Source organism: Pogona vitticeps, chromosome 1 (assembly GCF_051106095.1).
Source record: "Pogona vitticeps strain Pit_001003342236 chromosome 1, PviZW2.1, whole genome shotgun sequence".
NCBI lineage: Eukaryota > Metazoa > Chordata > Lepidosauria > Squamata > Agamidae > Pogona > Pogona vitticeps.
The window spans coordinates 271092473-271106321 of NC_135783.1; the positions used below are offsets into that span (position 1 = coordinate 271092473).

The window sequence follows — 13849 nt, forward strand, 5'->3', positions numbered from 1 at the left end:
AAGAGCGTTCCTAATCTCTATTTGTTAGTTTGGCAAATTATACTTGGCCAAATCTGAGGTGACTTTTTGCCATACGGTGATCTAATGACAACTTGGATAGATTAGATCTCCTGATTAAATCAGCCAATTTCATCCTGTATTGGCAAAAATAGCATGATCTAAAAATCAAGGTGTGGCAAAATACTCTTTAACAGCTAATACCACACTCAAAAGAATGTATTAGCTGTCATTATCAATATATATTTTAAAGCCGTTCCCTAATTTCTCATTCTCAAAAGCAACTTAGACAGTTACATGAAAAGGTGTTTGTTGCTTTAAAAATATATTATAGTTGTATTTTTAAACTCTTTATTTTCATGTATCTGAAAAGTAAATAAAATGGTTATATTTTGTTACTCTAGCCAGAATCCTACTGGGGAATTGCCCTGGCATAACTGTAGGTGCAAATTGCTATTTATTAGTGACTGAAATCCTGTAGGTGTAATGTTAGCTGTGCAAATAGGAAGCCTTTGGGAGCCTCAGAATGGGAGGAAACTTATGGAGCAGCCAAAAATAACTGCCAGACAGACAGCAGTGGTCCCAATCCCAGTGGCAGAACTGGTGGCAGCTGTTTTTGGCTATTGAAGTGTCCCCAGCTATACCTTGTCCTGAGGCTCCCAACAGCTTCCCCAGATTGCAAGGGAGCCCTTGGGAACCTTGAACCCTGGAAGAGGGTGATAAGAAACTTTCAGTTAAACTGAATTTAATATTAACATCAAGGGCTGATGGTATCATCCTATTTGTGTTGCATAAAGTTACACCAATAGGATTTCAGTGACTCAGTCGCTGCTCATATTCCTGGTCACACATCAAGTTGTTCAATTGGCATGCAACCAGAGATGCAAATGTTCGCTTAGAACTAGCACCAATTTGCCAATGTAATTTACATAATTACACTTATTCTAGTTTACAGTTTGCCACTTGAAAGAGTCATTAGTTGCTAATGTAGTTACAAATGTTAATAACTTTCACCTTTCTCAAAAGTAAATAAAATAGTTACTTTATGATGCTTTTACAATCAGAATGCAATAAGTTATTTGTCTGTGGTACTGAAGGCATCCTCCTCCTGTTCATTGCATGAACATTTATAATAAAGCAAATGGGACACAGCACAAGCCAGAGTTGGAATTATGTGATATTCTTTCACCATTTAATATGATGATATATTTGATACTACAAAAATCATTTAAAAGACATGTATAAAATAATTATCCCTTGACCACTTAGAAACATAATGTAATGTTGTTATACTTGGTTGACCAGAATCCTGTTCCTTATGTACTCTGGCACAAGTGCAACAGTGTAATTAACAGCTGCAAATTGCTACTAATTATGGAGTCACTGCTTGCATTCCTTGTAATGCACCAAGTCGTACAGCTGGTGCATGATGAGGAACAGAAGCAGTGACTCCTCAAAAAGCAACAGTTTGCCATGGTGATTTTCACTGCTGCACTTATTCCAGGTCTGTATCAACAACAGGATTCTGACCATCCGTAAAGAAAGGAGTACATAATAAGTAACTGGATGTGTATGTCACTGCCTCTAAGTTTTGTTTTAAAAAGTTAATGAGAATGGCTGTATAACACTAAGAAAACTGCTTCCAAATTGAAATTTTATGTAAATTCTTTGTTTTATGCTAGCAGCTAAACATTACAAAACAAAGGTACATAAATACCATATGAAAATAACACTTATAAAAATGTTACAGAAGCATATATATTAATCGGTGTGAACAAATTCTTAATATTGTAGTTGGTTGTGATAATCAAAGGCAAAGAAAAGGATCTGAGTGATTTTTTTCAGCTGTCACTTGAATTCTGAAATGTCATCAAATTATGCTTCGAGAACATAATTTCCTGTTGGTTGTATTTATTCAAGTTCATATATTGTTCAAAATGGGGCACTTTTATAAGTTGCAGCTATATAGTTTTGCTAACTAAACGTGAATTACTTTTGTTGCTTCTTCAGCATCTACATCTACTCTGGCGCTGATATCCAAACATATACCAGTGCGAATTACAGTGGTGCCCCGCATAGCGACGTTAATCCATTCTGGATTAATCGTTGCTATCCGGAAACATTGCTAAACGGAACTAAAAACCCCATAGGAACTTCGTTTAATGCGTTTCTATGGGGCCCAAACTCACCGTTCAGCGAAGATCCTCCATAGTGCCGCCATTTTCGCCGCCTCGGTAAATGAGGGCTGCACGCGAAAATGCTTGCGGTGGCCATTTTGGGCACCCAGCAGCCATTTTGGAACTGCCGATCAGTTGTTCTGAAAACATTGCAATGCGAAAATCGGTAAGCGAAATGCTTACCGATCATCGCAATGCGATGTTTGCCCATTCAGAACATCGCAATGCGATCGCATTAGCGATCCCAAAAAATAGATCGCTATGCAGATTTGTCGTTAAACGGTGCGCTCGTTATGCAAGGCACCACTGTATTTGACATTTGGGTTATTCTAACAGCCCAGGCCTTAATGTGCTTACATGGAAATCAGTCTTAGTTCAACAGGACTTTCTTCTGGTTTAGTGTGTATGTAGGATTGCAGCCTCAAGTCAGAGACCAGTCCAAGGGAGAGTGAATTACGGTGTGCATTCACACACACAAAGCTTGGAAATCACACAATACAAGCAATGAAATCTATTACTTCTGGAGTAAGAACTGTCCTGTCATTCTTCAAAACTAATGGGTCAACTGGAAACATTATATTCTGGCATAACATTTATCCACCACTCCTAAAGCATTGCTTTGCTAGGGATTTTGACTCTTTTTGTATTTTAAAGTTTATTTTTTATGAAAAAATGAATAGATTTTTGAAAACTTCATGAGTAATGCAATGAATCACTCTTTTAATAAAAAAATTAAAAAACCTCCAAAACTCATTAATCTTAATATTTAATCACTGAGCGTATTGACATTTGTAGCAATGAATAAGAATTGTTTAAAAAAAGGTTCCTAGATCTGGTTATGTGCTGTTGTAGTTGGTTGGTCAGTTTGGATGCATATTTTCTCCATTTAAATAAGAAGAACTGGAGCAGCTAAGCAAAGTGCTCCAAACCTATTGTTATAAACTTACAGACAAACATTTGACTATTAGGTTACAGTTAATGACAATTAGCATGACACCACTGACACATAGTATCTCCCCCTGCTGCCAGAAAATGGAGATTATTTTGCAGGCAGCTTCTAATACTGTAACTCTTATCCCTTTAAAAGGTATCACAAGTCACACAGCAAGCTGCCCAAATTCTTAGTATCTAAAGCTTTTGTTTCTACATACTGCACTGTTGTTATGAATTGCCTCTTATTTCCATGCTTTCCTGACCCCAAACAGTAAGCTTTCAAAGATCTGTAAAGCACAATAGAACCAGTTCTAATAAATTCACAGTTCATCCAATAATTCCATCTGAGGCAGCAGCCCACAACTCATCATAAATTATTGTTTAAATTCACTGTGATACTTTGTCAAGTTAATAGCTCAGCGTGGGTGGGTAATGTTTCCCCACTGCTTACCCCTGACTCCACATAATTTATGAGCAGTTAAATACAACCAGTCCCAATTCCCAATACAGACACTTGGGGGAACCCATGTCTACTCTCTTCCACAGCAAGAACTTTGTTTATCCCTTCTCTCTGTTTCTTGGTTCATAAGAGAATGCATCCCTTTATCTCATCATTGTACTCAGGAGTCTTTAATGAAAGACTTTGATAAGAATCTTATTGGAAGTCCATAAATGTAATGTCTACCAGATTATCTTACACTTATACAGATACAGTACCTGTTGACAATGTCAGAGAGTTCCAAAAGGAATCATAGAATTGTGAAAGCATAGAACTGTAGAGCTGGAAGGGAGCCCAAGGGTCATGAAGTCCAGATCCCTACCAAAGCAGGAAATCCATGGCTAAGACATCCTTAACACTGCCCTTCTAATCTCTCTTTAAAAATTTCCAAGGAAGAGGGAATACCATCTTCTGAGGTAGTCCATTAAACTGCTAAACAGCTCTTAACTGTCAACATGGTCTTCCTCATGTTTAGGCAAAATGTCCTTTGTTGTAATTTTTATTTTTGCTTGTTTGTTTGCTTGTTTATAATAATTTTACCCTACCTTTCTCTATCCAAACAACCCAAGGTGGCGTGCATCATAAAAAACACAATATTAACAGCTAAAAACAGTATACTGTTCCAATATAAAGCAGAGTTAATAACATTCTATTTAAAATGTTAAAAACAACAATTTGAATCTATTACTTCAGGTCCTTCCCTCTGGTCTATGACATACCTTCAAATATTTGAAGATGGCTATCATACCACATCCCAGTCTCCTTTCCTCTTCTCCAGGTGAAACACTGCACAACTCCCTCAACCATTCCTCATAGGGCTTCATTTCCACACCTTTTCCCATCCTGGTCATCTTTCTCTGGACATGTTCCAGCTTCTCAATATCCTTCTTAAACTTTGGTGTACAAAACTGGACACAGCATTCCTTGTGAGGTCTGACCAAAGCAGAATACAGTGATATTAAAGCAACCAAATTTAGTTTGTTGTTGTTGTGTGTTTTGATTTAGCTTTTTTTAAGGTGTTCTTTCTGTTGGTTGTGTGTGTTTGTTTGTTTTTTTGGGCTGCAATACCACACTGTTGTTTCATATTAAGTCTGTGGTCTACTAAGACCCCTAGATCATTTTCACATATACTGTTACCAAGCTAGCTGCCAGTTGTCTTATATTTGCACATCCAGTTTTTCCTCCCTCCACGTAGAATTTTACATTTTTCCCTGTTGAAACTCACATTGTTTCTTCTGGTCAAGTTCGCATTTGTTTAGCCCATCTTGAATCCCAATTCCATCTTACTGAGTATTAGCTTTCCCCCTATCCAGAGATGACAAAGTGCTGACTTTAGTGGCCTGCAAAGCCCAGCAACATAGCCACATATCATGTATGAAGAATGATGGGAATTGTAGCCCCACAACTTCTGAATGGCAGTATTTTGCCGATGCTTTCTCTACTTGACTCACCCAGCTCTACTCTATTTGACTTAAAGTAATCACATACCTGTCAGAGTAAAACCTCAGCTCTGTCACATTAAACCTCAGCATAGCTCCATCGAAGTAATGTATTATTCACCACACAAATTGGTCGCATATACTGCCATTGAGATATCTGTTTTCTCTCATTTTAAAACCTGACTATTTTTTGCTTATAGTGCTAACCAGAAATTTTTCCATCTCCTTCTCTTTCACAGCTGGTTCTTCTGCAACCTTTGGGATTTAATTTCATAAGACTTTGCAGTTTCAACTCCAAAGAAGCAGATTGGAAGGGCAATATTAAACGGACTTCTGCTTCATTTGTACAGAGTGATCCCATTTGCGGCACACTTTACAATGTTTTCAAATCTGATACATCTTCAAAAGCCATCCTACCACATCACATGTTTTTCAAAGCTACTTTCAGGATGTTGGATTTCTAATGTCTAATTACTGACTGAGGTTTTTTTAAAAAAAGCATTGAAATCAGTAGGAATGTTACGGTTGACTCCAGTTGGGGAGGATCAAAACCTTGATAATTTTATTGTCACTAATGATGTGCCATTTTCACATATGAGTAGGCCCCATCCTGAACTCTGGCCTTCTGAGTATAAACAGTGCCTCTTTAATGCTGGATTGTGCCCCAAGTAGGATATTTTGTGCATAGTTAACTTAGCCAGGGCTTTAAATACTTGCCAAGTGGTTTAATAACAGGATGTTGTTTAAAAAGATTGGGAAGGATTGTGGGCAGTCACAGAGATAATTGCCAAGGAGGGAGAAATGAATCTTCAATCTAAATCCCACTTGGTTTTATCATTGGGTCAGGAGGGAAGATCCAGAAAATCCCCTCCTCAAAGAGTACATGTGTAATGATAGTTTTAAACCTGGAAGAGTTGGCAGCTCTCTAGATTCTCAGATCAAAACATCTTGTGAAGACACAACACAGCAAGGTTTTGCACTTCCATAAAAGGGCATTTCTTTTTCTCTGATGTGGGGAACTGATGATGAAAAAGATGTTAAAAAAATATTCAGATATGTCTGGATATGTTATTTTATTCAATATCAAACCAGATAGATAGATAGATAGATAGATAGATAGATAGATAGATAGATAGATAGATAGATAGATAGATAGATAGATAGATAGACAGACAGACAGACAGACAGACAGACAGACAGACAGACAGACAGACAGACAGACAGACAGAGGCTCATACTTCATTCATGAGATTGGGAATTATGTCTTCTATATGATTTGGAAGATTTTGTTGGAAAATATAATGCTGCTGCTAGCATGAAACTCTGTCATAATAAATAACTAAAAAATGGAAGAGCTATGCTGCTTTTGTGGGGTAGAGGTGGAGTGGTTCCTCAAGACCATCAAGAATGCTGGTGTTCACCTACAAACTGCTGAATATTCTGCATCGTAAGAACCCAGCAAGAGCCTTGCTGTGGCAAATCATTTTGTTCAGCTTGCTTTTCCCACAGTGGCCAATGATATAGACCCTGTGGCAAGATTGGGCAAGTTCTGGGGTTCTGGGGGTAAATTTTCCCAGTAACAGGTGCTGCACTGGCCTCTACTAAACAAAACAACACAGCACTTCCCATTTGTTTGTTTGTTTTTTTTAAAATGAAAAGATATGGGGATGTGAAACAAGTTTAAAAGGTAAATTGTCACTACCAGAGATTTTCAAAATGGCGGTTCAGTTTTTTCCACCATTTTCATAGTACTGGGAGGGACGCTGGGGGGACTGGTAAGGGCCAGAGAGCTGAACAAATTGCTGTCATGATTTCCCCTGTTCCTTAGGGTAAAACCGTAAACAGAAACCATTCTAAAGCATATATTGAAAAAAGTAGCAACCATTTAAAAAAATATATTATTAAACAGTTGTGTGGGTTTTAGCTGGTGTTTAGATTAACTTGTGGATTAAATTTGAAAAAGGAAAAGGGGATAAAAATATTTCTGAAACAAAAAACATACTTTTTTATGTTGTATAATATATGTATACATCATAACAAGTAACATCTTAAAAAATATGTTCTTGCCGATGTGAGAGAAAATGTGCTTATAGTTGTCGTAAAAGAAATATATAATAGAACCCAGGAAAAGGTAATACAGACCTTGGTTTAATTATCAATGGGCTCTTGTATGTTAAGATCTTGTGGACAAAATATGAAGGTCTTTATACAGAATACTCTGTCCTAGATAAATTCCTTTGCCACCTGTCACCTAAATCTTGCTGCCTGTCATTCCTAAGGCAGGAATTCTTCTAACTTTGCAGATTTGTTTTGTTGTTGTTGTTGTTGTTGTTGTTGTTGTTGTTGTTGTTGTTGTTGTTGTTGTCATTGTCTTCATCATTGTTTGTTGGAATGCTGGGGTCAGCCAACCACAGATGGACACAAAATGGTGGGTGAGGGAAATAAATCAAATCAAATCAAATATCAAAGGCACCCTAGAACTTGGAAAAGTTATTTTTTAACTACATCTCTGAGAAATCCACAGTCAGTGACCATGGCAACTGGTATAGAAACTTTTGGAACTGTGGTTTTAAAAAAGGAGAGAAAATTAAGGGCTTTTCCAGGTAGCTGAAAGTATAACAACACATGAGTTTGGTGAAGAATTCATCCCAAAAGAGACCAAATCTTATCCATATTGCATTGAAAATTCATGTTTCTTACTTTTGTATGTTTCCTGGGAAAGAAACCCTCAGAAATCTGATCTGGTTAGTGTGAAAAATAACTGAAAATAACATTATTGAACCAGTTATTTTTGCCTCCATGTGGACAATCCATGAATCATATCCAAATTATAATAATGCATTAACAATATATACCAAACTACATATACATTACCAGAAATTAGGGCTGCTAATACTGAGCTCTAAAAATGGCCGGTAACACTGAACAATAATAATAATTGTGTGCCATCAAGCCCATTCTGATCTCCTTTATCTAGAAAACCCGGGAAACCCTTTCCAGGGTGGTCTACCAGTCTTCCTTCTGAGGGCTCCCTGAGACCGTTTCATTTGCCCGAAGCCTCACAGGCTGGCTCTTCTGCTGGGGTGCTCATTGGAGAACTGAACTTACAACCTCAGCCTCTGAAGCCAGATACCAAATTCACTGAGCTGTCCAGCTAGCTTGAACAAAGACCTGCTTAAAAACAACCAAATATTGCTTTTCCTTAACTGCTGTGGAACACTGAAACTGAAAGCTATTAACTTAAAGGCAGCCATAGCAGAAGGTTTTGTTGTCTGCTTATCATTATACTGTACTTGTTCTCATGAAAGCAGGAGAGAGTGTAACCCATGGCCCGCCATGCAGCCTCCAATACATCTTACTTCCCCCACACACACACCCAGATAACCCATTTTAAAGTGGTTTCAAAAAAAAAAACCCTTTCCCTATGCACTATAGGAGGCAAGTGTGAAATGTCACCTTGTTTTAGGTCACCTGTTACAGGCCAGGAGCACCTTTTTCACATCTGAGAATGATGCCTGATCCCTTTTGCTTTTGGAAAAAAAACACCAAAGTTCCCAAGAACTAAAACATGGCCTGGGGGTCAAAACTGTAGCGAAATTGAGAGCATGAGCAACCTTTGTGTGTGTGTCTGTGTGTGTGTTGTTGTTGTTGTTGTTGTTGTTTTAAGTTGGGGTGTTGGAAGTGGATGCAACCCTCTGAGTTCTGAGGAGTATTGTAAAATATTCAGACTCAGAAACCCAGGAAATCTACTGCAAATCACCCAGAGGTCTATCAGCGGATCCCAGTCTACCTTTCTTCACACTTTTCCTAACTGGACCATCTTGTGATGGCTTCAAGATCCTCTTGCCCATGTCTGACACCTTTCAATAACCTGGCCTTCACTAACAGGCTCTGAATGAGGACCATGCATCGTGCCTGTGTTCAGACCCCAAGGAATTCTGTCATTTTAACAAGAAGGAGATCTGTGATGAAGGGGCTGTGGGACATGTAGGCTCCCCTTTCATAAACATTTCCCCTGTTCTAATGACATTTCACAAGAAGATTCATAAAAGAAAACCTCTTCATTCTCTGAATCCACTGAAAAGTCTTTGGTGTGTACAAAAGAAGAATGTGACAAGTCATCTCATTATGTTTGAATGTAATCATTCACACATGAACATCTGTAAATATGCATGGCAGTATGATTAAAAAGTACATTTACAAAAGGGATATTGAGCTCATTTATGCTGTAAGGACAGTCAGTCAAAAATATTTTACCCAGTTACTCGTATGGCTCAAATTTAATTGACTGACCAATCATACCTTTACAAAGAAGTCTATGCCCCCTGCAAATGGGGTACAACAAACCCTGAAGTCTGAGGTTAGCCACTTCACCTTCCCTGGATTTAAATGCGATAATCCTCATTTGTTGGCTCTCAAAACATGTATCCCTATTAGTATTCCATGTGGCATGCATCATTTTGAAAAGCTTTTTACCCTATACATAATCCTCCTGTACAATGCAATGTATACATGCTAATATTTTATGTCCCTAACAGCTGTCACACTGTCAGGCAGTATATTGTACATGGTATTGACCAGTATAAAGGAGATGACATTTTTTGATACTACGCAGTCTATAAAACAGTTGGGTCAGTAAGCCTTCCATGTGGGAATTAGCATTTTAATCAGAAATAGTGTAGGAATGATGAAGGTGTAACTTCAATTTCCCATCAAAGATATGAGGAGTGTATCTTAGACTAAGTCATGCCTTCATTCTCTCTCTCTCTCTCTCTAATATCATACCCTGAGACTTTAAAGGTCCCTCAGGGTCCTCTTCACAGCCCACTTCCCTTTATATCTGGCATGCTCACACTTGGTGATGTTATTCAGAGATCTGAATTTGATTATCAGATTCTTATGGTGACACCCAGCCCTGCTTGTCTATTCCTGCAGATTCTCCTGAAGTGCTGTCATACCTTATTACTTTCTACCTGAGGTTCAAGCTTGGGCATTTATTTAAAGAAATATTTTTGTGTTTAACCTTCTTGCCTGGAACACAACTCCCATTTGGATTCTTTCAGGTCAATGATATGAGAGAGATTGAGAGAGGGAGAGCCCAGTAAGTGTTATCAGTCATCTTCTACACATGAATGGACATATGAAAGGGAGGACAGGGCTACTGTACCTTTAATAGTGGTGTAGAAGGAAGAATGTCATCAAGTGTTGCATACACCTGATAAAACCCTTTCTTCCACACAGCTATTAAAGGTGCAAATGCATTGGGGTTTTTTTTTTCCATGAGGCCATCCTACAATATATACCAAGCTTCAGATCTGGAATTAATCCTTCCTTTTCTAAAGGAAGTGCAATCAGTTTCCCAAACAATATTTTGGTACCATTCTCTGCCTTCATTCCATTTCCAGCACCTAGTTGGTATTTTATTCTAATCCAAACTTAGCCATAGCCTCTCACAGATAACTGGAAATCTTTCACACTCCAGCATTTTCAGCTCTTGTAAAATTCAGCTGTTAATGTCATAACAAGAATTAAACTGTCTCATCATATTACACCCATCTCATCTGACTGCACTGGCTATTAGGGTGACAGCGCATTGATTGAAATTTATGTGAATTGTTTACAAATCAATGCTTAATCTTCCTTCAGGTTCTATATCTGTAAATTAGCTTTGTCTTCTGCAGTATCAAGACTTTAAAAAAAGAAAAGAAAAGACCATTTTGCTTTTCATAATGTCTCCACTGAAATGGGTCAAGCGGGGAGAATACTGATAATAATCACTAGGAATTTCAAGCTGAAAGACTCTATGAATCCATTTTTATAGTGACTGCAAATCAATGATCCAAATCTAAAAAGGGAGACCCATGAGGAGAAGCAGCCTGCCAGGCAGATCAGTGATGATGATGGAAGTGCTTGTCTGTGTCCACCCATATCATAATTTTCATCTGCCCCCTTTAGAAATGGCTGGAAATAAAATAGAATGTGCATATGGACTGGGGTTGGCAGGTATTTTGTATAACTAGCTGCCTCCAAGTTCAGCTTCTTCGAAGCTAGTATTTCAGCACTAGCCGTAGGCATTTTGCTGACTCAAGTAAAGATTGCTTACCCCCATTCTATGTATAGAAGTCAACTAGGCCAGCGCTTTAATCTAGAGCTTGGAAAAGTCACCTTTTTGGACTATATTCCCCAGAAATTCCCAAGCTATACGGCGACTGGCCATCTTGGCCGGAAAAAAAATTTGTAAGTTCAGTTCCAGAAAGGAAAAACTTCTAAGCTCTGGTTGAATTTTATTTCAACACCAAGAATGAGACAATGACCCCATTGCAAGATAGCAAACTAACTAAAAAGACTCACAACTCTGCCTTCCAACATCTTGCCAGCATCCTTTGTCCCCAGGTATCTGCTGATTGAAGCTACTAGCCCATTTTGCCTAATGGCAGGACTGGGGCTGATGCCACATTCCTAAAATTCAAACACACATGGGGTCCATCATGCAGAATTTCTCTGTTGTACTTGCAAATATATTCTGGCACTAATCACTGGGTAGGAGTAAAGCAAGCATCTGACCTGATGATATCTATTCTAAGTACCATATATATGGGCCTTAGTGAAATCATAAATAGTTGTTGACCCAGATTGAAAAGAGCGGTCCATAATGTAAAAAGAGATCTACATGTCCAGACCAGGTAGATCATGGTGAAAGTATACAGCAGTGGTTCCCAACCTTGGGTAACCCAGGTGTTCTTGGACTGCAACTCCCCAAAACCCTGGCCACAGGTTAGCCAAGGTTTGGAATCACTGGTCTAAGGCAACGCCAGTGAAAAAGTGGTTCCATGTGAGACTACAGAGCCTTTTACAGCTTAACATATTCTAAAAATTATAAAAGCCAGCCTGAGCGAATCTCAGACAATTTGTAATAATTTCCTCCCCCCCCTTCTTGCCTGTCCTCTTCCCAATCTTATCACTCAATTTCTTATTTATTTATTTATTTATTTATTTATTTATTTATTTATTTATTTATTTATTTATTTATTTATTTATTTATTTATTTATTTATTTTGCTCTCCCACAGGTTTGCTATTAAGTTAGTAGGGACCTAAGACTTCTTTAAAATATAATGCCCTTGCAGCATGTCTGCTTTTTCATTTATTTAACTCCACTTTGCACACTATTAGTGGTCATTTCAGTAGCTGGTGTTCAGATCTGGGGAAAAGCTAAGTCTCCCAACCACATCATTGGAGACCATTTCATTAGAAGAAACATGCACTATTTATATTACATTTTTTTTCTTTGCCGAAATATGCCTCTTGCTTTTATGAATAAAGCATATGCTTTTCCAGTCCATTTATGGCTGTTCACCACACACAAGCCGCTCTCTGCTATCCGATGCACCCAAGCATCGCTGGATTCCAACGCAGGAAGGAATGTGCTTTAATAGCTCAGGCACTGGTTTAGCTTCTGATCCAAGTAGGAGGCAGACAGAAAAGGGCAATGTTTTTGTTGGAAAAATATCCTTCAACAATGTCATATTTGATGTGAACGCTTTTATTTTTGGCAAAGTCAAAATGAAAGCCCACTCTTTATTTCGGGGGCTTCCTTTTATAGTCACATTTGCTGCTACCATTAGGCTGATGCACTGATTATTTGGACTATTTGAATGAGTGAAGAAAATTAATCTCATCTTGTCTAGCCTATATATTATATAAGGGTGAATCTCAAACTTTTCTGCTCTAGGACAAGAATAGTGAGGCAATAAATGTTATTGCAAAAATCCTCTTAAAATATACTGCTTTTTTCCTTCTTTTTTTGCAATTTAATCCTCAATATATCTGTGAGCAGCTATTCAGATCTTGCTGAGAGTCCACTTTCCTCAGCTGACATACAAACACACACATTCATGCAGAACATCATTTGGTCCCATCTCCACCAGGGAATGTGCAGGAAAAGCATGAACCAAGAATGACAAATTCTTCATTTATTAAGCCCCAAAAGCATATAATGGCATTCAGGATAAGATTATTTGAAATTTATATGAAGGCGTATAGTATCCTGAACTCTGGGAGCCCAAAGCAGCTTGTCACCTGATAAAGATGCTGTGGATATTCAAAAAGGATATTTGGCTTGTTCTGAAGAACATAACATATGATGCATACCAGGGATTACAAGAAGTGGGGGACAAGATAGAGTTTATCAAAGGGAATAACCAGACTATGGATAACAAGCCAGAGTAAGGGCAAATACTGAAAAGAGTTAATTAATTTGAAAACGCTCTAGTATTTCTGTACTTAAAGCTCATAAATCTCCAAAGCAGCCCTGCAGCTACATTATGGCAACAGCAGACAGCCTGAACCAGTAGCACAAATGTCTCCTGGAAATTTACCAATGGAGCTGTTGAGGATTGATCTTGGTGCAAATGCAGACATCATTGGAAATAGAAAAAAATGAATAAATCTAGGCAATTGTTCTAAACCGAACCTCAGCCTACTCCACGCATGAAGTAATGACACTGGTGGAATTTCAAAAATAATGCAACTAGACCCAGTAAGTCTAATGCTTTACTTTGCAACACTGGCTTAGCACAGCCTGCTTATTTGCTGGCATGACATCCCATTGGTTTAAATCTCCGAGGGGGGAGTTGTTTCTTTGTTTGTTTTATGAGGAAGGGAACCAACCTGGCTTCAGAAGGGTTGTGCTAGCTTTCTTCTGTTCAAAGAAAAGGCATCTTTCATCTTCTGGGAAAGACAAAACAGGAGCCATTTAAAGAGAGATCTAACTGTTTACTGGTTAACCAGCAAGTTTCATGCTAT

At 38.2% G+C, this 13849-nt stretch overlaps 1 long non-coding RNA gene across 1 annotated transcript in view; it reads right to left on the bottom strand.

Annotated features, from left to right (window-relative positions):
• The window catches only part of LOC140702405 (uncharacterized), a 57767-nt gene that overhangs the window by 23017 nt on the left and 20901 nt on the right, over window positions 1–13849 (bottom strand). The window contains exon 2 of the long non-coding RNA XR_012081557.2: window positions 4326–4539. This is a non-coding gene — a long non-coding RNA (uncharacterized LOC140702405). The remainder of the gene's footprint in view (window positions 1–4325; window positions 4540–13849) is intronic.